This window comes from Stegodyphus dumicola, chromosome 7 (genome assembly GCF_044657685.1).
Source record: "Stegodyphus dumicola isolate Sdum_Otavi_A_Nest chromosome 7, ASM4465768v1".
Classification (NCBI taxonomy): Eukaryota; Metazoa; Arthropoda; class Arachnida; order Araneae; family Eresidae; genus Stegodyphus; species Stegodyphus dumicola.
Window position 1 is genome coordinate 207,913,980 of NC_140774.1, and position 26,909 is coordinate 207,940,888.

A 26,909-nucleotide genomic window follows, 5' to 3' on the forward strand; every position below is an offset into this window, starting at 1 on the left:
CATTGTAAAATGTGGCGGTGGTACTTAAGGTTTTCAGTTCTTATTTAGATGATACGCGTTAGTCGAAAGGTTGAGAACAGCTGGTTTAAAAAATTCACAATAATAATATTAGAGAAATAGAAAAATTCGCTTCAGTGAATTTTGAAGGAACTCCGATTCCCATTTACTGTTATTTATAAATACAGCAATGTTTTATTTAATATTCTAAACGCCACTGAGTTTTACTTCCTTGTACGAAGTATTGTAACCACGAAAAATTCCGGGTACCCCATTTCAACGAAAATATCCATTTTTAATGCTATCGAACTTCTCTACGAAAGGACACAATAAAGGACTTTTTTTTTTTTTTCTCCCCCTTTCAGACGAATTATAAAGCTCATCTAAAATGGATTTAGAAGAGAATTTTTTTCGTGGCGTCTGTACGTTCGTACGTATCTCGCATAACTCAAAAACGAGTAGCCTCAGAATGTTGAAGTTTCGTATATAGACGACTATAACATGTACTTGTGCATCTCCCTTTTTGGTTGCAATCGGTCGCACCAAAAATATATAAATACATATATACCCACTCTGTTACTCGGCTCCATAAGCTCGGTTTTTATTCTTATATGTTAGTAAAACGTGCAGTTGTTTGCTTTAAAAATGATTATGTTGTTCTTATTGTTCGGTTAAGGTTTTGATGCCTTTAGTTAATCTGCATGCCATAGTTGTAGAATTATCAACAATTTAAAAATTATTTAAGTGCGGCTACGCCTAATTTTTGTTTATTTGAAACTTGGCAAAACAGTGAACTAAATCTTTCTGCACTTTCATTGTCGTTTTGCCGAGTGGTACCAAAAAGAAACTTAGTTTTATGTACCGAAAATAGGCCTGCAGGCCGAATTGTTTGTTTTTGCGTAGAAACTGCGATTTTAAGTGTAAAAATTGTTTCTTAATTGTTTTAACTGTATTTGGTGTTTTATGTTTTTCTATAACTTTTTAACAATTTTTAATGAAAATATTTTGAGTTTTTATGTGTTTTTTGCCTTACCTCGAAGTTAAAACCGATTTAATTGAATGAGAAATGTGTCTAAAGAAATTCGAGGAAGTAGGTTTTAATGAAATGGAGCAAAAACTGCTTATAATTTAATATTCTGTACAAGGAAGTCATGTGGTGTCCGCACCAGTTTTTTTTTTTTTTTTTTTTTTTGACAATAAAGATTAGTAACAAGAAATAACTACTTAAGTTAACATAATACCTTTAAAGCCTCATTAAACATTTCACAGTTTAGATGTTCTTTTCATAAAATTTGATTTCAGGTAAACCAAAGAACGATTGGTTAGCAAGTGCTACTCTGTTAAGAATTTCAGGTAGTGTTCTCTAATATTAATTACAGAGTTACGATATGTGAACGACTTCAAATTTAGAAGACTAGAATTAGTATTATACTGCATTTATTCCTTTGCAAGGCTTATTACAGTAATTTGAATAATTAATTTTAGCATGAAATATCACTTGCAAGTCTTCTTTTAAGGGGACTCATACACCTTAAACCCTTCATGATCTTCGAATATGTGACTGTTGCAAGAATTGGAATATTTTATTTATTTTAAAAGCAATTACTTCCAACGTTGTACAGCTGACTACATAATATAGCTGCTTTGGAAACTAGTAACCAGAAAGTTAGTGTTGCCACAAATATTTTTGTAATTTAATCCTCTTTGTGACAAAATATTTCCCCATGTTTCCACCTTGCGCGCATGATATTTTAAAAATGGCTAATGGTACATACTTGAAATTTGATGGAATTCTTTATATGGGCACTATTTTCTAACTGAACCAACAATCTGATGAATATTTTAATATTGAAAAATTTTGTGGACGAAAACATTACAAATTTTTTTAATAAAATACATTTTATAAACTCAACTCCAAATAAAATAAAAATTTAACAATAAATTTTTAGAATTTTAGGTTCACAGTAGTTTCCAAATGTTATAAAAGCTATATATTAAATTATAAAACATAATGTTTTAAACCGTGTGCGCAAGTTGGAAACATGACGAAAAATGTTGTCACAAAGCGAATTAAATTATAAAAATATTTGTGGCAACACAAACTTTCTGATTACTATTTTAGAAAGCAGCTATATTATGTAGTCAGCTGTAAAAAGTTGGTAGTAATTGCTTTTAAAATAAATAAGTTATCCCAATTCTTGCAACAGTCACCTATTCGAACATCTTATGGGTTTTAAGGTGTATGAGTCCCCTTAAAAGGATATATATTAAAATGTTTTCCATTACCGAACAGCACCATCTGTCATTGGAAATATGAACTAAAATATAACGTATGGAAAAATACTCTAATTCTTGATTCTTCAATTTCTTGATTTCATAAGTGTTTCTTTTAATGTGTTCAAATTTATGAAACGTGGCATTCTTTTAATTAATAACTTATTTATAATTTTTAAAAATCTCTTATTTGTGGAATTCCTTACGAAACTTATATATATTCTTCAGCACCATGAGCGTTATGATAAATGGTATCTTTTGTTAAAGAAATAACGTGCCATTTTTGGCAGCACTTCAAAAGATTCTAATATTTGGAAAGTGCACAAATGTACACCTCCTTAAACGACCTAATAAATTACACACATTCTTTTTGCTACACTTCATTTGACTTATTTCCTCGAATTATTCTAATATTAAATTAGGAATCTGTTAATTAATAACAGATTTCTTCAGATAAGTTTAAAATGACATCAAAAATTGCATAATTTTAAATTAAATATCCATGTCAATACCTGTCATATGGGGGTCAAACACCCAATCATATTTAATCATTTTAACAACGAGGTTCTAAATCAGTACTGTACGATTACAGTATAGTACGAAGCTTCTCTTTCGATCATTAAGAATTCTTTGTGTTCCTAAGAATAAGACCGTCAATATGAGCATTTCGGAACCACTCGGTGCCGGTGTTTCTCATTTTCGATTCATCGATTAAAATACACCCGTGCTTTAAAACCAGCCATATCAATTCAAATGTAGATATATGAATGTAAACAATTAATGTATCATTAAAGCATCTCTACACGTATAGGAGGATTAATGCAATATCTATGAGAAAAACGTCTTCCCAGTATAAGCAAAAAAAAAAAAAAAAAAGGAAATATGAATGTTTTTTCTGCTTGCATTTTGAATGAGATAAAACGAGGATAAGAACCTTCATCGGTTTCATTCACTGCACATGAAAAACAATGAAGCATTTTTAATATGAATTTTTCAGCCTATACCACATTTATTTATATTAAAATCTTCCGTTTTGAGGACTCCGTTTTGCATTTAGGCAGAGATTCCTAAAATAGAGAGATTCTGTTTTCTGTAGCTACAGATTTTATAAGTTATTTTCTCGCTGCTTTCCGCGTGTAGCTGGAAGCATACGCGTACGTATTCGAGAGCTGCACGTTTCGAGTCCCGGTGAGGTCATTGCATATTTCTCCTGCTTCAAGATCACTTCATGACTCTATAGAGCAGGAGTTCTCAGCCGGTGGTACGCGTACCACTGGTGGTACGCAAAGAAGCAAAGTATTTTTAACTATTAAATTCAAAAATTAAAACCCCAACATCCTGATTGAATTTTTTTTTCCGACACTTTTAAATTTATGCGATTTGAGCTTCGTTCAAGATTGGTGGTGGTAGTAGTACTTTGTAGAGGTGGTACTGAAGGTTTTCAATTTTTAACATGATAAATTACATTTTTTCCTGATTTTTATGAATACGCAAATCGGTATCAAATTTACAATCTATTTCATACCAACATTTATTTAAATTTTATTACATTACCTCTTGCCACTTACATAGACTTTCTAAAAAACGTTTTTATTTTTCAGTAAAAGTTTCTATTTTAAAGAAAGGAAGTATTCATGTTATAAATCGAAAATGTTTTTAAAGAAAACCGTTCCTGTTAATTTACCGTTTTTCATAAGATTTATTCACGAAGTTACTCAATTTTCGCATTTTACTTATTGGTACTACGGACAGAACATAAAAACAATTTTTCGGGGGGAAAATACCCATAATTTTCCCCAAGCGTTGTTTCCTTAACGCTTCGAAGCAATCAGTTGAAAACACATAGTTGTCCTGTATTGCTTGGACAGAATCTGTTCTTGCCAATGTGCGAGTCATCTATCACTATTGCTGGACAATGTAAATAATATTTTAGCTGTAAGCAAAACATTTTATTGCGTTTTCAATGAAACCTGACGGGATTCGCTAGTTTATTACTAATCGGGGAAACTACCTAGTTCTTTTTGTACCAAATAACTCAAATTATCTTCAAGATATTCCATGTTGGTATATTTCTTTCTTACATTTCGTAAAATTTCAAGTCCAGTGTCATTCGATTCATTTTCAAGTAGTAAAATGTTTGTTATTTTTCGAATCAAGTAAATTTTCAGTTCTGATTTAAGTTATTTGCGTATAAAAGCGGTGTTATCGTGTTTTATAAACCGTGTTTGGGAAGATCTTTATGGAGAAACTTTTGAATACTTCGAATACATTAGCTTTTTTTAGATTGCAAATCATTCCATTTTCAAATATTTTCCAATTTCTCTTTTACAGTGTCGTCTGAAGAGTTGGGTGAGTGAGTGAGTGAGTGAGTGATTATGGCGCAAAAACCAGAGATGATTATGACGCGCCAAACACAAGGTGGGATGATTACAATTGATGTCATTAAAATTCAATAAATAAAAACAAGTAGATAAATGTATCAAATCCAGAGGATGAAGTCATATAAACACAAGTTAAAAGCACATATTAAAATTCAAGACACAGTCTTCTAAATAAATTACATTAGGTAATAAAAGCCAATCTCTTTTAAATAATAAAATAAATTACTGTTTGGGTCTCGTCCCAAATAACACACACTAAATAAATTCGCTGGTTCGATTTTTTATTAATTCTCATAATTAATTACAATCACTCATTAACTCATAGCTGTGACCAGCCCTCATACACCGTCGATGGCGATTCTCAAACTCGTTAGATCATCACATTACAGATGCGCATGCGTGGATTACATTACAGATGCGCAGGCGCGAACATGCCGCCCCGCGTTGCAATGCTTAGCATTCAACTATTGTAATTAAGATATAGCATAAAAAAATTAAATAAGTATATCATAAACAATTTTGAATAAGTACTATTACATAAAAATCATTATTATAATTAGACATTTACCATATACATAAGCGTACAACTCAAAGCAATACAATATAACATTTCAGTTACATAATGACATTTTATGTGAAGCACATTCAATACTGTACAATAACTATAAAGACAATACTCATTTTTGTATTGGTAAGACACATAATTTGGTAATTGGTCGTTTGAAAGTTCCAGTTTTAGGTTTTACATTACACACGCGAACCTTTCCATCTTTACCATAAAATACTTCTATTATACGACCAACCGCCCAATTACAACAAGGCAAATTATCTTTAATTAAGACCATGTCTCCAACTTGTATATTGTTTTTAGAACTTTGCCATTTAGATCGATTTTGCAAATGACTTAAATAATTGCAGTTCCATTTTTTCCAGATAATTTGTACTAATCTTGTGATCTGTTGCCACAATTTTAACATGTTAATGTTAACTTCCATAATATCTGGCTCAGGGATCGAATTAATTGCTCTACCAATTAAAAAATGCCCAGGTGTTAGAACCTCTTTAATTCTGCATTTGCACCTACAAAATTTGTAGCGTTATCACTAAATAGTGTTAAACTTTTACCTCTTCGTGCAAAGAAACGTTTCAAGGTAGCTATTAATGCTTCAGATGTTAGGTCTGTTATCAGCTCTAAATGAATGGCCTTAGTAACCATACAAATGAATATACACACATAAACTTTTTGATATATACCTTTTCTCTGGTTTTTGTACTTAATTAAGAATGGGCCACAGAGGTCAACTCCAGTACAATTGAATGTAAGATTAGCTGTGATTCTTTCCTTGGGTAAATCACCCATGATTTGCTGAGCTACAATGGCATTGGCTTTAAAACATATTATACAATTTTTTACAATTTTTCTACAAACATTTCTACCACTTACAATCCAAAATTTTTCTCTTATATGATATAACAAAGACTGAGGACCCACATGCAAATATTTTAAATGATAATAATTAACTATTAACTCTGTTAATTTATGTTTAGAAGGCAGAATAATAGGAAATTTTTTCTCATAAGTTAAATTGCTATTTTTTAATCTACCTCCAACTCTCAACAGTCCATTACTGTCAATGAAAGGGTTAAGACTTTTAATAGAACTATTTCTTGGAACAATACCTGATTTTTTAAGATCATTTATCTCATTTATAAAATACTCACCCTGTACTAATTTTATTAAAGTTTCTTCAGCTGCTCTCAATTCTCCCACTTGTAAATTACCTACCTGCCTTTGTTCTTGCTTACAATTCTTGTAAAACCTAAAACAAAAACTTATAATACGAATTAATTTTAAATACTTATTACTGCAATTCAATAAATCATTAACAAAATTTTTCACATTCAGATTTAAACATGTAGATAGTTCAGAATCAGCACAGTTTTTAAGTTCATTACTGTCCTTTTCAGTAATTGCTTCATGTATAACTCTAATAGGGTACTCATCCTTCATTAAGAAGTCAGGCCCGTTCCACCACAGTTGACTTAGTTGCAGTTTTTTGGCAGACATACCTCTAGATATGAGATCTGATGGGTTTTCTTCAGAAGCGATATGATGCCACTGTGCTATTTCAATCAGATCCTGTATCTTTGAAATCCGGTTTGCAACAAATGTCTTGAGCAAGTGTGGCTCTTTGTTGATCCATGACAGCACAATCTTAGAATCGGTCCAAAGGTGAATAGTAGTAAGCTCCAATTTTAACGATGATTTCACTCGATGCATCAGTTTAGCTAATAGCACTGCTGCGCAAAGCTCAAGTCTTGGGATTGTAGTCTTCTTTAGGGGTGAGACACGCGATTTACTGCACACCAACCTCACTGATGTATGTTTTGTTGCTGATGTTGTTTTACAGTAGATAACTGTGCTCCATAGGCGGCCTCTGAAGCATCACAGAAACCATGTAATTCAATCTTGATTCTATGCGGTAATAAAATACATCTAGGGACTTCAATGTTGTTAATTAGCTGCAAGGTAGTGGAGAATTCTTTCGATTCTTTAGCTTCCTTTTCTGGCAAAACATCATTCCAGTTCAATTTCAACAGCCATAATTTCTGCATAAATATTTTTGCTACAATTATAACTGGAGAAATTATACCCAATGGGTCAAAGATGCGAGATATGACGGATAACACTTGCCGTTTCGTAACCTTTACGTTGTCTTCGATTTTAACGTTGAAGCTCAAACAATTTCCTTTTGACTTCCATAAAATACCCAATGCTTTAGATTCTTCTGATTTACCAAAGGGATATGTTTTGTCGTTTGTTTGACACAGTTCAGTAGCATTATTACACCACTTATGGAGTAACATGCCTCCACTCTTCAAAATGCCTATTAATTGATTTTGAAGTTCTAACGCAGAACTTAACGACTCAGCTCCAGATAGAATATCGTCCATGTACATGTCTTCTCTCAGTACAGGCGCTGCTAAAGGAAATTTATCTCCTTCGTCCTTTGACAGCTGTACAAGTGTTCTCATTGCTAAAAATGGTGCACTCACAGTTCCACAGGTAACGATGGTTAGCTCAAAGTTTTTAACTGGCTTATCAATGCCTTCTTTCCATAAAATCCTTTGCAACTTCCATTGATCTGGATGGATAGAAATAGCTCGATACATCTTTTGTATATCAGCAGTGAAAGCAAAAATATATTTCCTGAATCTCAGCATAATTGAGAATAAATCATCTTGTATCACACCTCCATTATACTGTATAGAATTTAGAGAGTTTCCTTTGCTTGTCAAAGAAGAAGCGTTAAATACTACCCTCAAGGGAGTCGACTTACTTTTCTCTTCTCCCCTATATACTCCAATATGAGGAATGTAATATGAACCTCGTTCCTCCTCGCTTTCACTCACCTTAACCATATGTCCTAACTGTTGATATTCTTTTAAAAAATCTGAATATAATTTTAAATATTCGGGATTCTTTACTAAGCGTTTCCATAAGGAATTTAATTTACTCGTTGCAATTTGTTTAGAACTTCCTAAAGTGTCCGGATCCTCCTTTAATGGCATTTTAACAACGTACCTACCGGTTTTATCTCGTGTATAATTTTCTACGAAATGTTTCTCACAAATTAAAAATTCTTTGTTTTTGGGTTTATCAGTTTCAATATTTTCTAATTTCCAAAATTTTCTAAGAGTTTTATCTAAGTTATCTTCTTCCTTTATCAACCCACAATGAACCCTGTTTTCAGTCTCTGTTGGAATACTTCCAGACACGATAAAACCAAAAACTGTATCTTGAAAAATAAGATCAGGATTATTCATTCGAATTTGACTCGGTTTCAAAAGTTCATAAAAAACTCCCGCTCCCAACAACATATCTACTCTTTCTGGAACATTAAATCCTTCATCTGCTAATTTTAAATTAGGAAGATCTTGCACTGAAATTTTAATTTTGCGCGAAGGTGTTAAATCAGCAGTTATTTTTGGAATTACTAAAAAGTCCAAATTCTTTATAAAAGTTCCTTCTTTATTGCATATCGAAGCATTAATTTTATGCTTTATTGTTAAAGTAGCATCATTTATTCCCGAAACGGAAATGTTTGTTTTTTCTTTCTCTAACTGCAAATGTTCAATAAGATTCCGTGTCAAAAAGTTCGACATACTGCCCCCCGTCCAGCAAACACTTCACTCTGTGTTTTTTCCCCTCGTTATCAATTAGAAAACATACGACTGTTGAAAGCAGAACTGTACTCTGTTTATTCGAAAAATTGCTAATGAATGCCTTTTGAACGAACTCTTGGGCATTAACATTCAAGGTCGATGAGTCATCTCGTTTGGGAACGTTGCAGTCAGATGCATTTGTTTTGTTTTTGTTTTGTTCCGATGAAGAACATTCTTTCTCCTTTACGATATTATTTGCTTTCGGAAAGTGAATAGTTTTGTGGTGCCGTTTTTGACAAAAACAAGAATATTTCGATGGGCAATTTGATACTGAATGCATGTGTAGACAGTTAAAACATAATTTATTAGATTTCACAACCTGTACTCTTTCTTGTACTGGTAATTTTAAATACGATGGGCATTTTGTCAATCTGTGATTCTCGTGGCATAAAATACAGTTCTCAGTTTTAACATCTGATAAAAACACTTTAGCTACACTTTTTGGGCTATTATACTTACGATTAACATGAGAATTCTCAGTAAGAGGTTTTCCTCGTGACGTTAAATATAAATCTATTTCTTTACCTAACTCACTAGGTGAAAACCATGAATCACCTTGCCTCACTGCAATGTGAGAAGCTGTTCCCGCATCTAAAGATTGGTATAACCTATCTGAAACTATTAGTTGTTTGAGGGTCTCGAAGTCAGTTACCTTCCTTAATTTTAAATAATAATCCCAAGCAGTTACTAAGCGAGAAGCAAACTGCACATGAGTTTCATGTGGTTGTTTAACAGTTTTTCTGAAGTTTTCTAAACACGAATATGGTGTTGGCTGAAACTCCTTCAGAACTAGTTCTTTTACTTTTTCATAATTCGCGATATCCTTATCATGTAAATAGGTTATTATATTCGAAGCTTTGTCTCCTAACAGATTTAACAGAATTTCTGCTTTATAGTCCTCCGAAACATTTTTTGTAATAAACGCTCGTTCTAATGACGAAAAGAAAAATCCCCAACTCTCAGGCCGTATAGGAATTTTTACAGTTAAGGTTCTGATACTTTTTATTAATTGATCTAGTGACTCTCATTTTGTTTCGGTTTCGCTTACACCATCAAGTTTAGTTTCTGCTTTAAGCTTAGCCAACTCTAACTCATTCTTTGATCTCTCAAGTTTTATTTTTTCTAACTCGACAAGTTTTTGTTCTTCCTGTTTTCTATTTTCGATAATAGAGTTTGCTATCTCTTTTACTAAATCTTGTTTAGTTTTAAAAATTTCACTATTTTCAATAATATCAGTCAAATCTGCTATAGTCATTTTTTCGTCAACATTTAGATTTATTTCTAAGGCAATAAGCCTTAAATCTTCTTTTTTAGCACCCTTAAATAACATTGTTATTTATAACAGAACAAGCACAGAAAGTACAGAATTAACAAGAGAGGAATCACTTACCTCTGCAGTGATTCACTTTTGATGAATATCCGTATCCAAAATCAGCGATATTCGTTGAAAAGAACAAGCTGCGAATACTGGCAAACACAAACACTCCTGTGTTCTCAAAAACGAAACACTACTTATTCATGCACAAACTCACACTCCGGTCGACTACGACCAGATATGTTTGGGTCTCGTCCCAAATAACACACACTAAATAAATTCGCTGGTTCGATTCTTTATTAATTCTCATAATTAATTACAATCACTCATTAACTCATAGTGACCAGCCCTCATACACCGTCGATGGCGATTCTCAAACTCGTTAGATCATCACATTACAGATGCGCATGCGTGGATTACATTACAGATGCGCAGGCGCGAACAATTACAATTGACCTCTCTTCCGATTAAACGGTCGAGAGGTAAGTCACAGCTATTAAAATATTTCTGGCGAAGCCTATTAAAACATGGACACCCAATTAAAATATGACGAACAGATAAACAAACATTACAGTTAAAACAAACAGGCTCATTTTCAGCTTTGAGAAGATAGTTATGTGTCACTCTAGTGTGACCAATTCTGAGGCGAGTCAAAAGAACTTCCTCCTTGCGATTTCTAGTTAATTCCCAATGCTCAATTCTAGGCTTTACATGTCTTAACTTGTTTTGAAGCTGAACATCCCAAAGTTGCTGCCATTTTTTTCGGATCTTCTCTTTGACTACACAACAGATGTCTCCAAAAGGGATGAGGCGACTGGACAGATCAACAGCACATTTCGCTGTGATATCTGCCAGCTCATTCCCTTTTATTCCCACATGGCCGGGAACCCAGCAGTACAGGATATCATATCCACGACTCGTTAAGTTTATATGTAACTTCAGAATATCCACTATGACTGGATTTTGAGTATGGGAAAAAGCTTCTAATGATTTAAGCGCACTACAAGAGTCTGTATAAACTATAAACTTTTTGTGGCAGAGCCTTGAGATGTTCAAAAGACTATAATATATCGCAGTTAGTTCCGATGTTAAGACAGAGAAAGCATGGTTCAAGCGTCTGCCCTCCATGTGATCTTCAATTACAAATGCCATTCCGACATGATCTTTTGACTTTGAACCATCTGTATAGACTGGAATATAACTGCTATATTTGTGCCTGTGCTCAGCGAAGAGTTGTCTGTAAATGATCTCGTTAGTGCTTGCCTTCGCATGATGCTTAAAAACATTAAGAAGCTGCATCCTTACATTTTCCCAAGGTGGGATTTCAAAATTCTGTACTGCTTGGGGGCGCATATCAGAGAGGGAAAGTTCCTCAATGACAGGGCGAACTCTTAAAAGAAAGGTAGGAACACAGGATGGACGTGTTTCAAATAATGTGTTACACTCAAACAAAACTGATGACCGAGCGGATCCATAAACAACTGAGCCATAGTCCAGTCTTGAGCGAACAAGCGCTCTGTAAACGCGAAGCATAGAGCAACGCTCTGCACCCCAGGAGGTGTTCGCCAACACTTTTAAGATATTTAGTGTTTTTAGACACTTCTTCCTCAGGTTTAAAACATGAGAAAGGAAAGTCAATTTCTGGTCGAACGTCACTCCTAAAAATTTTACTTCGGGCGCAACTGGAATAATTGTACCATTTAGATATAACTCAGGTTCAGGATGGAGACCTCGCTTCCTACAAAAGTGTACGCACACAGTTTTCTGTTTCGAAAAAGTAAATCCCTGTTTGTCTGACCATTCTTGGATCTTTTTCAGAGCCATCTGCAATTGCCTCTCTATGTATCTCATGTCTGCTCCTCGACAGCTAATCTGTAAATCATCTACATATAGTGATCCCAAGATGGTGGGAGGAAGTTCTTTTAATACGGAATTTATTTTTAAACTGAAAAGCGTTACACTAAGAACACAGCCTTGAGGCACACCCTCTTCCTGTTGAAAAACATCCGAAAAAACAGAACCAATCCTTACTTGAAAAGTTCTAGCGTTCAGGAAATTCTGAATGAAAATTGGTAGGTTGCCGCGCAAGCCACTCTCGTGAAGATCGCGAAGTATACCGTATCTCCATGCCTTATCATAAGCTTTCTCTATATCGAAGAAAATTGAGACAAGGTGATTTCTTCTTACAAAAGCTTTTTGAATGGATGTCTCTAAGAGGAGCATGTTATCTACGGTACTTCTCCCCTTTCGAAAACCACTTTGTTAAGGCGATATAATATTATTTTTTTCCAAGAAGTAGACTAGGCGGCTGTTTACCATCTTTTCAAACAGTTTGCAAGCACAACTGGTAAGCGCAATTGGCCGATAGTTCGAGGGATTCCTCGGGTCTTTCCCTGGCTTCGCAATAGGAATGACAACAGCTCTCCTCCATGCACTGGGAAATGTACGCTCCTTCCACACTCTATTGTAAAGTGTGAGAAGGGCACTCAGTGAATTATAGGACAGATGCTTAAGCATTTCATAATACACGCCATCCAGACCCGGACAAGACCTATGTGTCTGCAACAAAGATCTCCTTAATTCAACCATAGTAAAGTCTCTATTGTACGGCTCAGATTTGGAAGAGTTGAATGCGATGGGATTTATTTCAGAGTGTTGCTTGATAGAGAGAAATGCAGGTGAATAGTTTCTGCTTGAAGAAACGGCAGCAAATGTCTCACCAATAGTATTCGCAATTTCTTCTATGGAGCTAATCACTCGGCCATCTTTTTCCACAAAGGAAAGTGAGTGGTCCTTATATATTCCGCATGCTTTTCGAACTCTTTGCCAAACCGCCTTACTAGGCGTAGAGGATGTTATTGATGACACATATGAAATCCAGGAATCCCTCTGGCTCTGCCTACTTCCTTTTCGTGCATTTGCTTTGGCTCTTTTAAAGGCTATGAGGTTTCGCAGAGTCGGATATCTACGAAAAATACCCCATGCTTTTTTCTGTTTTTTCAGTGCTTCATGACAGTCGCGATTCCACCATGGTTTTGAATATTTTAGTATTTTTCCTGATGTTCTAGGAATCGAAAGCATAGCTGCCTGAATAATAGTGTTAGTAACAGCTTCCACAGCGTCATCGATATGCACATCTCTACCATTTCCTCTGTGAGCTCTGCGAAGGAAGAAAAGAGTTCCCAGTCTGCCCTGTCCAGTATAAACCGAGGGAGCCTCGACATGGGGTTTGCTCCTCTTCGTGCAAGAGATACAAAAATGGGATAATGATCGCTGTTGTACTGGTCATTTCCGACACTAAAAGTGCAAAATGGAAACAGAGATGGTGAACAGATGGCAAGGTCGAGAGCGTGGAATGTCTTTGAAGGCTCATGGAAGTAAGTATCCTGCCCCTTATTCAGGAGACAAAGGCTATGATCTTCGATCATCTGCTCAATTTGTCTTCCTTGGCAATTTGTATCTTTACTACCCCAGAGCGGACTATGGCCGTTAAAATCTCCTATTATGATGAAAGGCTCAGGCAGCTGCTCTAAAAGACCATTTAAATCATGCTGATCAATATGCTCATTTGGAGGCAAATACAGAGAAACGACTGTAACAACAATATCAAAATTTGTTTGAGTAGCGACAACTTGGAGGGATGTCGTCAAAGAAAGCATATTTGAAGGATAATCCAGTGAGGTGAGGAGACCTACACCTCCACTGGCACGCTCACCTGCAATGTTATCTTTCCTGACGAAAGAAAACCTCCGAAGTTTTGCCCGTTGTTCTGGTTTTAGATTTGTTTCCTGTATTGCGAAACATACAGGATGATAAGCATTGATTATGGCTTTGATGTCGAGCAAATTTCGGTGGAAACCGCGACAGTTCCATGAGACGAGGGTGGCCATTATAATTGATGTTTGTTGTTCCTGTGTTCCTTTTTAGTTTTGCGCGGAAGCAGATGATCGGGAACTTCTAGACCGTCTTCCACTTCCATACTGTCTGAATCTGCAGATTCAGAAATAATTTCATTTGCAGAACTATTGCTGGGACTTCTATTTTTGGTTTCTATTTTTGGAGGCACAGTTTTGGGTTTGTCGGGATTGCTATTTCTTTATTTTGTATGATATGTGTTGGATTTTCTTTTTTCTTGCTTGCAGGCTGCTGGTTTTTATTTGGTGGAGTCTGTGTATTTATGGAAGTTTGGGTGGCTATTGTGCGGGTTGATTTCACGGCATTGGCATATGATTTGTTTGATTGAGGCTGTGTGCTTTGAACTTGCCTTCTGGCTTCGGCATATGAAATGTTCCTAGAAACTTTTATGGTCTGCACTTCCTTTTCTAATTTCCATTTTGGACAGGAGCGGGAAAATGCTGGATGGTCGCCCTTGCAATTAATACACAGTGCTGCAGCAGTGCAATTATCGCTGTCGTGGCCAACCGACGAACACCGAGCGCACGTCAGGGTCCCACGACAGGACATCTTGGAATGGCCAAAACGCTGGCACTGGAAGCATCGCATCGGGTTTGGAATGTATGGACGTACAGGACAATTGAGATATACAGCCTTAATATTCTTAGGCAGATCAGGCGTTTTGAAGGTCAGGATCACGTGTTTCGTGTCAATCAACTGACCTTCCTTACGCATCTTGATCCGCCTGGCAGCACTGACATTTTGATCGGCTAGCTCGGAAACGAACTCTTCTTCAGAAACAGACAGAAGGTCGACTTCCGAGATTACGCCTCTACAAATATTAAGTGTTTTATGTGGAGATACTGTAATATCCATTTGTCCTAGTTTGGTTAATCTTAGGAGGGAGGCAGACTGTACAGCTGAAATTGTATCGATAAGCAAATCTCCGGATCGGAGACGCTTTATGTTTTTTGGCTGACCAATGGAGGAATGAATATACTTCTGAATTATAAACGGAGATAACTTTTGAATTTCGCCAGAAGGACTTGAGACTACAACGAAACGAGGGCTGTTAGGGTCATTTGCATTTGCATCGGTGCGTGCTTTTTTAGTAGTAGATTTATCTGAATTGGTGTTTTGAGTGACGGGACTGACTTCAAAGTCTTTGATTAAGAATATATGTGAGTTAGCCATATTGGAAAGAGAATAGATTCGGGTCCGACGGCCCCGCCCACCACGGAGCCCAACAAGGGAACACAGATTCCTGTGTTAGGGCTAGCCGGACCTATACGCAAACTGAAGCCCCACAGTCGGCTTTCCCGAAAGCAGGTACTCCCGAGAGCTTGACCCCAAGCCACTGACACAAGGACTAGTGACCAGCCGATTGACACCCGTGATGACGACTAAGGTGCCTCCCGTTTAGCTGAAGCAGAGGCCAAAGCAGTGTGTTGGGGACAGTACCTCGCCCCTAAACTACCAGGACCCTCCTTTCCAGCGACACGGGTCTCCACGCACGGCAAACACGTGGACAGTTTTCTCGCCACTCGAGAACTAGAGACAAGGGCTGTTCCAGTTTCTTGTGACGAGCCCCAAACTCCGTAGAGAGAAACCACGAGGGAGAAAGGAAGGGAAAAAGTACCAGCCAAGAGGAGAGGAGACGGAAAAGAGGATAGATCACTGGGGCTCCAGGATCGTGACACCCGTCTCACCAAGAAGATGATCCCCTGAAGGGCTAGGGTACCTCGGGATTGCCACACCCGTACTCACAAAAGTGAGCCCCCTGAGGGTCTGAAGAGTTGGGAACAAATTTTACTTGCATGTTATTTTGTTACATGCTTTAAAGATTCAACATCAACAACATTGCAATTTTGAAGGAGTGATTTAGAAAAGAAATGGAATATTATCTTAGTATACTACTGTGAAAAATTAATCTTCTCTGACACTGATGTATTCGTATGTCGATAACGGAGATTTTTAACACAGCTATATGGACTCTGAATAATTGTTTTAATTAATCATGATCACCGATTTGTTTTAAGAAAAACTCCATTGAATTTAAGAAAATATTTGTACCTACTTTCATAAGAAATACGTAATCCTCATATATATATATATATATAAAACAGATTGCTACTGCGAGGATAAGAATCATTGTTTTGTCAAAATGCTTTATTTTGACTCAAAAACTAAAGTCTTACCATACCTTGTATAACGCTGTTGAACCGAGGTCATGCTTTCATTTTTATTACATATAAAGGAAAAGCATTTTTTCTTCTCTTAGAACAATTTGAATCTAAATTAATGATTTAGTAATTGATACCAAAATAAATCGACGTAATGTAAAAAAAAAAAAAAAAAAAAAAATTGTACAACGTTGCCATTGCTCGCTTTGAAATCCTTGAGTTTATTAATCAAAAATTCGTTAAAGTATTACAGAATATGAAATCGATAATAAAACCAATTCCAAATTTATAATTTGGGCTTTCTGATGCCCATATTCGCAGTAGGATTACGTCATTCTGGATGGCTCTGGGTACCATTGTTTTATCACAATGCGAGAAACATACATACATTCATGCAGATTGTTCATTACTTAATTTCTTCAAATATAATACAGGGCGATAGTATTGGGTGTCAACAGTTTGAAGAGTGATACAGCCTTTTAAAGTTTTCAACGCAAAGTCCCAAAACGAAAACGATAGTCCTTCAGGAACAAAGCACCTTTGGACTAAAAATTATACCAAGAGAAGAGTGCGTAGATGAACTGAAACCTATTTAACATGTGAGAAAATTGCACGGAGTACAAACGTAAAGAAAGCAAAACAAGCCACCATAACAACACATCGAGTTTCAATCCGATGGCTCTGTTCCAGAATACCGTTGCTCTACAGCAGAGATTTTTAATCGGAGTTATGTCCGTCTCTGGAAATATAAATTACCAAATTATAAGATAAGAGTAGAAAGAATCATACGCGTTTTTAATAAACATAAATAACATATTTAGAAAAAGAGAAATGAAATGCGACACTGTAAATTATGTGTGATTGAAGGAAACAGAAAGTCATGCCTTCTGTCCTCATTGGGGAATATATTATTTATAGAGCTCAATGTATACTCGACTCTTGCGTCTCCGCAAACAATTTGAATACCATGAGCGACGAGTTACCGATGTATATGTTTCGTGGTTTTCCTCATTCGTTTTGGAGACTTGTTTTCTTCTTGCTCTGTATCGCATTTTAGCTGCTGTATTTCTATAGCGAAATTTTTAATTTTTTTCCTTGTTAGTGTATCCTTACTAGAAGAACCGAAATTCTGTAGGAATTTGATCTCGTGAAGAGTTCAATATCCATTCTTAATGCGAACAATTGATTGCATAAGGTATTTCTCTCGCCTTCTTAGCGTGCCTTCGTGGTGTAACTGTCAGCACGCTTCGCGTATTCCAGAGGTCCGTGGTTCGATTTCCGGCGAAGGCGTTGCTCATTTTTCATGATTCCTGCTTCCAAAAACATACCTAATGTCTCTACAGTGGCGCACGAACTAAAAGGGTGGTGGATGCTGATTCTCAACATCCAGGATTTGTAGATTGGGTCCTCTAAAAACCCCAGTCGCCCTTTAAAAGGGGGAGTATATAAGGTATTTCTCCACGACTTCTTAGCATGCCTTCGTGGTGTGGTGGTCTGCACGCTGGAAGCGTATTCCAGAGGTCCGTGGTTCGATTCCAGGCGAAGGCGTTGCTCATTTTCATGACTCCTGCTTTAAAAAAACCTACTGTCTCTACAACATAAGACAACATTTTTTGCAAATTTCGGAAAACTGTAATTATTGTTTACAGTAACTCTCCAAGGTCGAAAAATGATTATGTTTCTCACGGTTTCGCTTGCAGAGCGATCACAATGAGTTTTACGTTGCAAGATATTTTCAAATCCCGATTCGAACTTGTTAGAGCTTTTCTGAACTCGGCGTAATAGTGAATCTGCAGGACTTAACATCTTGCAGCACATTTCAGTACTAGCAACAGCAATAAGCAGAATGTGGTACTTCTCCGTTTTACCGGCGCAGGCGATAAAGTCGCCAATAATGCTACAACTGATGCCAAACGGATAATTCGTAACCTTTTACGCCTCATTTTCAAAACAAGTAGCAGCCATTTCTCATCAGATTGATTGTTTCTTTCAATACTGGCATACAGTTATATAGAGTGTTTACCAATTTTACGCCAATTTTTTAATTATATAGAGTGTTTACCAATTTTTTAAGTTCAATTTTACGCCCTAAGGCCATTCGCGGTAATTAAATCAATAAAGATGCAATCACACCGGTCACCCGAAGGCGGAAATACAGAAAAGGCAAAGGCCATCAGTTCTAATGAGAATGCACTAGCGAAGTAAAGCATTGAGGTTTTACATAATTTCTGAGTAAGCTATTCGTACGAATTGAAATAATTCTTGCATTTAAATTTCTAATCCAAATTAAGATTTAACTTGAAATTAATGTAGATAATTACTGAGAAAATTAGATTTTTGTAGTGTAATTTACGTGAGATCACTTGAGATAACCTGATATAAACCGGCAAATCAGGATGTTGAACCGTGAAAGCATAGTAAGTTCTTAAAGTAATGTCTTTTTACAAATTTATTGTCTTTATTTATTGGCCTTTTACAAAATTTTAAACGATATTAAAATGTTTATGCCATCAAAATAAAAAAATTCTTAGAACTAACATTTGTTAACTTTTTTATGTGTATACTATACATTGTCGCCAATAAATTCTGCTTGGCCAGATTTGCGCCGGCGAAATGGAAAAGTATCCAGAATTTAGTACCAGCGGCAATCACAAACTTTGACGTTGCAGCAATTCGAAAGCCCTATCAGAATCTTCTTATAAATTGGCAACTATATATATTAATGGCAGAAAGTAACACAGTAGCTGAGAAATTCATGAAGGAATGTACTGTTAAATTCTCAAAATTACGTTTAGTCTGAAGCACAAAAGAGAATCATCATATTTCGTTGTCGAACGAAGGAGTCAGATTGCAGTGCTGAGATTTTGCTACAAGTATGAGAAGATAAAAAGGCCAGTCTCCAAGTGCTACAGTATTAGGCAAAAGGTCTGGACTCGAACCTTTTGCCTAATCACAAATCTGACATCAAAAATCTGAGCCAGATGATTTAAAACAACATCCAAATATTGCAGCAAATACAATGAAGTTTATCAGAGGACGAGAGTTTAAACATCCTATCTTTCGTTCTGCAGCTCCCTAATAACCAAAACTGTAATTTACTTAATGCTTTTGAAAAGTCTAACTCATTTGACAGGCCACAATAGCAGTGAAACATTATGTAGAGTAAAACCAAAATTTTGAAACTTCCATGTGAACGGGGAAAATTTGCAAACTTTTCCATGCTTAATTCGATTATTCTGTGAAATGAGAAAATATTAATTATACCTGAAATTGCAATAAATTTACAAACACGGAATGACTCGTTTTGTGAATACTTTACCAAGAGAAATATAAGAACATTTTAGAGTTGTACGGTGGATTAATTTTTTGTTGACATCAGTTCGATGAAAGACGATCTTGCATAAATATGAGTCAACGGACGTATTCAAATGGAATTTGAAACACTGGATTTAGAATAATTTTCGTTCACACGGTTAAAACCTTGCAAAAGCAGCAATGTACATTCTTACACAAGCCCGTCAACCCCCCACAACCTCCGTCAAACAGGATTTTCATCAATTTCGCGCATACAAAATCTAGAAATCTTCGCGTGCAAATATTGACACACGTATGAATCTTTAAAAAAAAAAAAAAAAAAAAAAAAAAAAAAAAAAGGAACCTCACTGCAAAAGTATTTTGAATAAATATCAAAAGCGTAGCCATTAAAATTTGATATATTGTTTTGCGTATGTACGTAAATGTATGCACTTATTTTTCAATAAATGCATACATTTATTTTCAATAATAAATTGCAATAAATGTAATTTCTTGAATAAACAAAATAGGAAGTTTTTCAAGCGGAAGAATATATTTTTAGATTTAATGGAGTAACGACACTAAAAAAGCTTAAGAACCCCTACTCTAGAAGGTGAGTAATTACCTTTGGTGCGCTTCGGAAAATTCGCTTGGGTTTGATTTCATGTTTATTTTCATTATGGCAGAGTACTCGAGGATTATCTGCCTGGCGAAAGGGATACAGAAGTGAAGGACCAAGCGCTAAGCGTTTTATAAAATATACTGGGAATTCATTAAGTTGGCGAAACATTTCAAATGTCTCCAGCTTGCCGAAAAGAAAACTTATATCTTACATACTATTAGTGTTATCCCTTCAATTCCAGTGTCACTTATTTCAGATTTAAAAGCTCTGCAAATTCTACAACTTAATACTTTGCACAGACACCTGTAAATACGTGTTACATGGAATTTTAAATAAAATTCGAAGCCAAATTATATTAATGTATAAACAAAAAGTGCAATAACGGCTTATTTGGTTATGACGAAGCACGCCTAAGAGTAACCCCGTGAAGGATTTCCTAAAACGATTTATACAATATGATTTAACATTTGTATGTTTTAGCTACTTGTATAACAAATGCTGTTTTTACCTACGGAAGGCAGTTTTTAATTATTACAGAGTTATTAGAATTATTTGTATTATGCAAAGTACGCGAGGGCGACCTGTCTAAAACGAGAGATGCTTTTCAGGGAAAACCTCTAAAGAGAATGGTTTCGTACCCACGTTATACATGGAGAAAACATGAAAACTCTCCTTTAGCGAGCCTGTTCGCCGGGAGAACTCAGGTGTTCCACTGTCTTACCGTGTCGGTATGTGCCAACAGACCACTAGCATAACAATCCACGACTGCTTTCGCGAAAGCGTTACGGGAAATGCTGTTCTGAACATTTTCTGGAAAGACTTTTATTGGTTTATTAGATTAAAGCAAAGCATGGCTATCCGCGTAAAACAGAGTTTCTTAAACCTTTTTCAGTCGCGACCCTAGAACCTCATAATATTTACGAAAATTTTGACCCTATAAGCATTGCGCAAATCCGACACACGCGTGAGTGAAACAGTCAATTTTTTCACTTGTACTGTAATATACTTTTGCAGTTTTAGGTCACTAACTTTAATTTCGAATTTTAAGAAACCGAATAATGTGAAAATTTTAAATACGTAACCGACGAAATGACAGTGTCACGTGCAAAGCAAGTAAAATGAACGTTTATATTATAAAAAGAGTGTGTCAAAACGTTTCTGTTTTTTTTTTCTTTTGTCTGTATTGTCTTATCTTTATTTTAAGATACATTGAGTAAAAATATTTGGTAACTGTAAAATTATTATAAGAAGTTAAAGAAATATCAAAACTGCTAAAATTTTTGCAACCCCCTACTGCAAGTCCCGCGACCCCCGTGGAGGTCGCGACCAACAGTTTAAGAAACTCTGGCCAAAAAGAAGGAATGCCTTCGGGGAGAGCTTTCTAAGGAAATCTGAATCATGTGCACGTTACATACATTGGAAGAACCACGAAAACGCTCATGCGCCAAGAATGGAATCGAACCCTGATCGAACTTTGCCACTGGTGAGTTTCTGGATAGATGCGAGTTTTCATCTTTTCAGGTTCTAAAGAGAGTGAGATTACTTCCTTTTTTTTTTTTTTTTTTTTTTTTTTTTTTTTTTTTTACTTTAACGTCAACTTTGAAACGCTAGATCTAGCGCGGATTTGGATTGTTACATTTTGTGAGATAACCGTTTTAAAATGCAGTACTTAGAAAAGGACATTTGTGTGCCTCGTGTTAATTTTTACTACATATCGCAACAAGTTTTCTACTATGCCAAGGTGAAGAAAACGAACTCCATTATTTACAGACATTTCGCAGTTTGCAAAACTCGCTACCGATATACACTGGTGTGCAAAAATTAAGGACGAGACGGTTTTTTCAATATAACTTTGTACAAAAGCTTTCCAAATCAACACATTTAATACCGTAAGATCCCCAATACGTAAGGACATGAGTAATGTAAGCAACACTTACTAAAAGAGAAATCAGAGGGATAAAAAGAAGCTTTATTGAAAAAGTAGCATGGAGCGCAATGCGACTGAAGGCCGAAACATCCTTGTGATGGGTGTCCAGCAAGAAACATCCGGTCTTTAATAGGAGATATGATCTCCCCTGACTGCTAGGCAGGTTTCACAGCGTCTGCCCATGCTGAGAATGAGGGTGTCAATGAGTTGTTGAGGCATTGCTGCCCATTCGTCTTGCAGCGCCAATCGAAGCTCCGGAAACGTTACTGGTGGAAAGGTACGAGCTGCCAAGCGTCTGCCTAGAAAATCCCATACATGCTCGATGGAGGATTGAGATCCGGAGATCGTGCCGGCCAATCCATACGTTCAATATCCTCACTCTCTAAGAGCTGTTCGGCAGCTACTGTGCGATGACTTGGTGCATTGTCGTCCATGAAAAGGAACTGCGGACCCATAGCGCCTCTAAAAAGACGCACATATGGAAGAAGAATCTCGTTACAATAACGGGTCCCGTTGACTGAACCTGCGTCGAAGATGTGAAGGTCTGTACGACTACCAAGCATGATGCCTCCCCAAACGAGAACACCGCCACCTCCATACCTGTCCCTTTCAATGATGTTCGAGGGATGATTGCGGCTTCCCCGCTCTCTCCAGATGAGTATGCGATGAGAATCGCCACTCAGACTGAATCTGCTCTCATCTGTAAAGTGTACTCGTCCCCATTCATTGTCTCTCCAATTCCGGTGTTCCCGGCACCACAGAGAACGCCTTCTCCGATGGGCAAGCGTTAGAGGTACACACCGTACAGGGCGTCGTGCAAACAGACCACCACCGTGCAGTCTTCTGGCCACGGTAAAACGCGATATCGGTCGTCCAGTCACCTGTGTCGTGTGTCTAGCGATTTCTCCCGCTGTCTGCCGCCTGTTTCTTCTGGTCTGTAAGGCAATATACCGGTCATCTGCGGGTGTGGTTCCTCGTGGACGACCACTACTAAACCCCCGGATAGCTGTTCCTGTAGTTTGAAATTGTCTCCAAAGTCGTGAAACGATGCTGTGAGCAATTCCGAACTCTGCAGCCACACTTGTCACACTGCGGCCTTCCTCCAACTTCCCAATGATTCGACCTCGGGTAAAAGCATCCAGATGTCGTCTAACAGATTTATTATTCGCCATTTCTCGCTGAGGCAGCAACTAGGTGTGATTTTAACTGCTATACGGCGTGCAATCTCTTTGCCAGAAATACTGATCTTACACCGACAACATGCTTTATACTACTCAGACACTCCCCCATTACGTCTACCTACATATCTGCGCATGTGCTACCGTACATCACCTTACTTAATCTCCTGACTGGTCGTTCTGTCTGCTCTGCCTCGTCGTTCAGCTGATATGTTAATTTTTCGACTTCGTCCTTAATTTTTGCACACCAGTGTAATTCTTATGCAACTAAACTGTGCATAACGGAGCACGTACTGCAGAAACGTAATTTTAACAACTACTGTAACTAGAACTCATTCTTGGAATTTCACCCGCCTTCTTATTAAGCACAACTCGTACGGAAATATAGATCAGCTGCGGGGAAGAATAATTTATTTAATACGATTTTGAATATGATTGCATTTACTTACGTAATGTCCCGTTGGCCAGCCAAGTAGCGCGATTTAGCCCCAAATACGGATGGCCTTTAGAATTTCGCTGTAATGACTCCCGTTGGTGAAATTACTGTCAACGATTCACGGGATAATACGTAAGTACCCTATTGTGAAACAATATCTGATGAAGATTTAAAAATTAATAAATCTGACGACATCCGAAATATACTTGAAGACCAAAATTTACCAATAGATCGATTGGCGGTGTATCAGTCCGATAGGATGGTATCCAAGTAATATGTACTTTGTATGTTGCGTAATTTTTTTTTTCGATTTACTACTACCACTTTCTTTAAAATCGCCAAACGCAACAGATTGCCTTTCATAGTTCGTTCCAGTAAAGTTAATCAGCTGATAGAAGTTTCAAAAGCTTTCAATAACCGCGAAAGCATGTTGCGTAATAAGTTTCCTCTCATTTTAAATAACACGTTAAAAAGGTTTACCCCTGAAAAGCGCCATTGACGTTTGGAGAAACATTGTAACCTGTAATGTTTTAAGATTTAAAATTTATCTCATTTTATAGAAATGCGTAGTAGATTTCTTATCAGCATTTCGAGAAAAGCTTGCTGTTTTCAGTTAACGTGTAAAATCAGGTCGTTAAAAAGAAAACTCGTAAAAATTATTGGCTCAAGCTGAAATAAAGGTCCAAGTTTTCTTTCCATGAACGCAGACCTATCACGTAGCAATATATTAAGAGGAAAGAATACTTGTAAGCGATTACTAATCACATAATACAGCTCGAGGTATTCTCAGAGTATGGTTCCTCCTCAGCACATATTCTCAGACATTCGAATGTATCATCCGAACACCTCGCCGAATGCACATTTCGGTACATTTAGAAGACGTCTTCGTTAGACTTCCTTGCCACTCCTACTTAAGATATCCTGAAGACATCCGCGAATACTTCTTTAGTGTGTACGGGGATACAGGGAAGATTTAAAGACCTACTTACCAACCCCAGTTCTTGAGTTTACCAACTCAACTCGAGGATTACCCTCAAATACTCCTCATATGATTACTATGAAACATTAATGAACGTGCGAGAATTTAAGTAATTTTTTAGATTCTTTAATTTGAATTCCAGTTTCTAATTCAGTTTATATTCACAAAAGCGCACAAAACTGAAGTAAATCTACAATACAAAACGTCACTAGGAGAAACGGGAAAAATATATTTCTGGTTATAAAATTAGCTGAAAATTTTAAAATAACGCGTATTATTTTAAACGCGTAACGCTCTCCCAAGCGTCCAAACATAGTGCTAGAAAACAAAAAAATCACAAGCTCAATCAACTGCCTTTTAAATCAAAATCAAAAAAGGAAATAACATAAAAATGAAAATGCATTTCATTTAATCAGCTCACTACAAAAATCACTACAATATCGACTTACCTTATTTAGAAGTTTCTGTATCTTTCTATGTGTTGCAAACATAATTTCTTAACAGCATCCAAAAAATGTTTCGGTGGCGTTTCTTTCGAAAATCCTTTTTTTATGAGCTCCGGTTTCTAAATCCTTAAATTTCACTTGTTTTCTTTTCCAAATCGTTCTAAAGTACACTAAAACTTCATATTATCTTACCACCGACAGCCACTTTACAGTGTAAAGCATAAAATAAACCACGTACTTTGTAGCTAGCATCCAACGCAGAAACAAGTCCTAAGAAATATTCACCCAAATCCAAAATCAGCGCGATTATGCATTTCAACCAATTACGTTATGATAGGGTTTCTAAAACATTCACCGTAAAATACTCAGGTTACCATAAGTGAAACATTTTGGCGATAAATGAAATAACAAATTGACGATCATCGAAAAGGTTACTCTTAAATACAGACTACGGGAAAAACTTTGTAGTTTCTCAATTTTAAGTTTAAAAAAATCATCTTTCAATAACTAAAAAAATCCTTCGATAAGCACAAAATGTATTTATGCCCACACCTTCAACTGTAAAATCAGTTTTCTATTTAAATAAAATTTTACTCAAAGTTACATAAATAAGAGAAATTATTCAATAATTTTTAAGAACCAATGACTCATTTTTCTCTAATACACGTACACGTAATTGTCCGAACATATCTCAAGAAGCAATTATATCTCGGGATATAATTATAACCTGACATAATTGAACAAGACATAATTGTAACCCAAGTAGCATGTAAAGCACATGCTCCAAACGTTTTAACAAAGACCATTTTTTAACAAAGACGTTTTAACAACACTGCAATGTTATACATTAAAATGTACATAAGAAAGCAGGTGAAACACGCACGTCACGTAGAATGCACTTGATGGCATGCTGTGAGTGATTCGAAAATTACCAGTGGGTGCTCTAAAAAGAACATCCTAAGTAACACCGTGTAATTAGTTTTAGCACGTTCTGTATAATGTAATTTATAGCACATGTTTTTTTTTATTATTATTTGCGTTTTTACGCTCTTAAGCACTACTTGGAAGAGGGATGCCTTCGTGGAGGTCTTTCTAAGGGAAACTGGCTCATATATACGTTACACATGGGGAAACCACGAAAACACCCATGCAGCGAGCTCGTTCGTCGGAATCAAACTTTTGACCGAACTACCAGTGTTCAGCGACTTGACCGCTCGGCCGCTGGGGAGCCCTATAGCACATATTGAGAACGTTTTGAAAAATACCAGTATTGTATGTTGTAATGTACATTATAAGTATACAGTTGTAACACACACCTCTTTAGCACGTCATGCAGAACGTACTATATAACACATTTGGGAACGTTTCAAAAAGTACCAATGTTGTATTTTAAAATGTACGTCCTAAGAACACGGTTATAATACGCACCGCTTTAGCACGTCGTTTAGAACGTCTTTCATAGTACATATTGAGAACGTTTCGAATTGCACCAGGATTGTACGCTGAAATGAACATTTTAAGAATACGGTTATAATACGCACCGCTTTAGCACGTCGTTTAGAAACGTTAAAATTTTATAGCACATGTTGAGAACGTTTCGAAAAGTACCAGTATTGTACGTTGTACGGCCGAAAGTACGACGAAAGAACATGGTTTTAACACACACTACTAACACACACGTTATGTCGAACGCATTTTATAACACATTCTGAGAACGTTTCAAAAAACACCAGTGTTGTCCGTCGAAATGTACGTT

General features: G+C 36.4%; 1 long non-coding RNA gene across 1 annotated transcript in view; it reads right to left on the reverse strand.

Annotated features, from left to right (window-relative positions):
• Positions 1–25,378, reverse strand: part of LOC146996618 (uncharacterized) — a 115,994-nt gene extending 90,616 nt beyond the window's left edge. Inside the window, exon 1 of the long non-coding RNA XR_015042351.1 lies at positions 25,157–25,378. This is a non-coding gene — a long non-coding RNA (uncharacterized LOC146996618). The remainder of the gene's footprint in view (positions 1–25,156) is intronic.
• Positions 25,379–26,909: the final 1,531 nt, after the last annotated feature.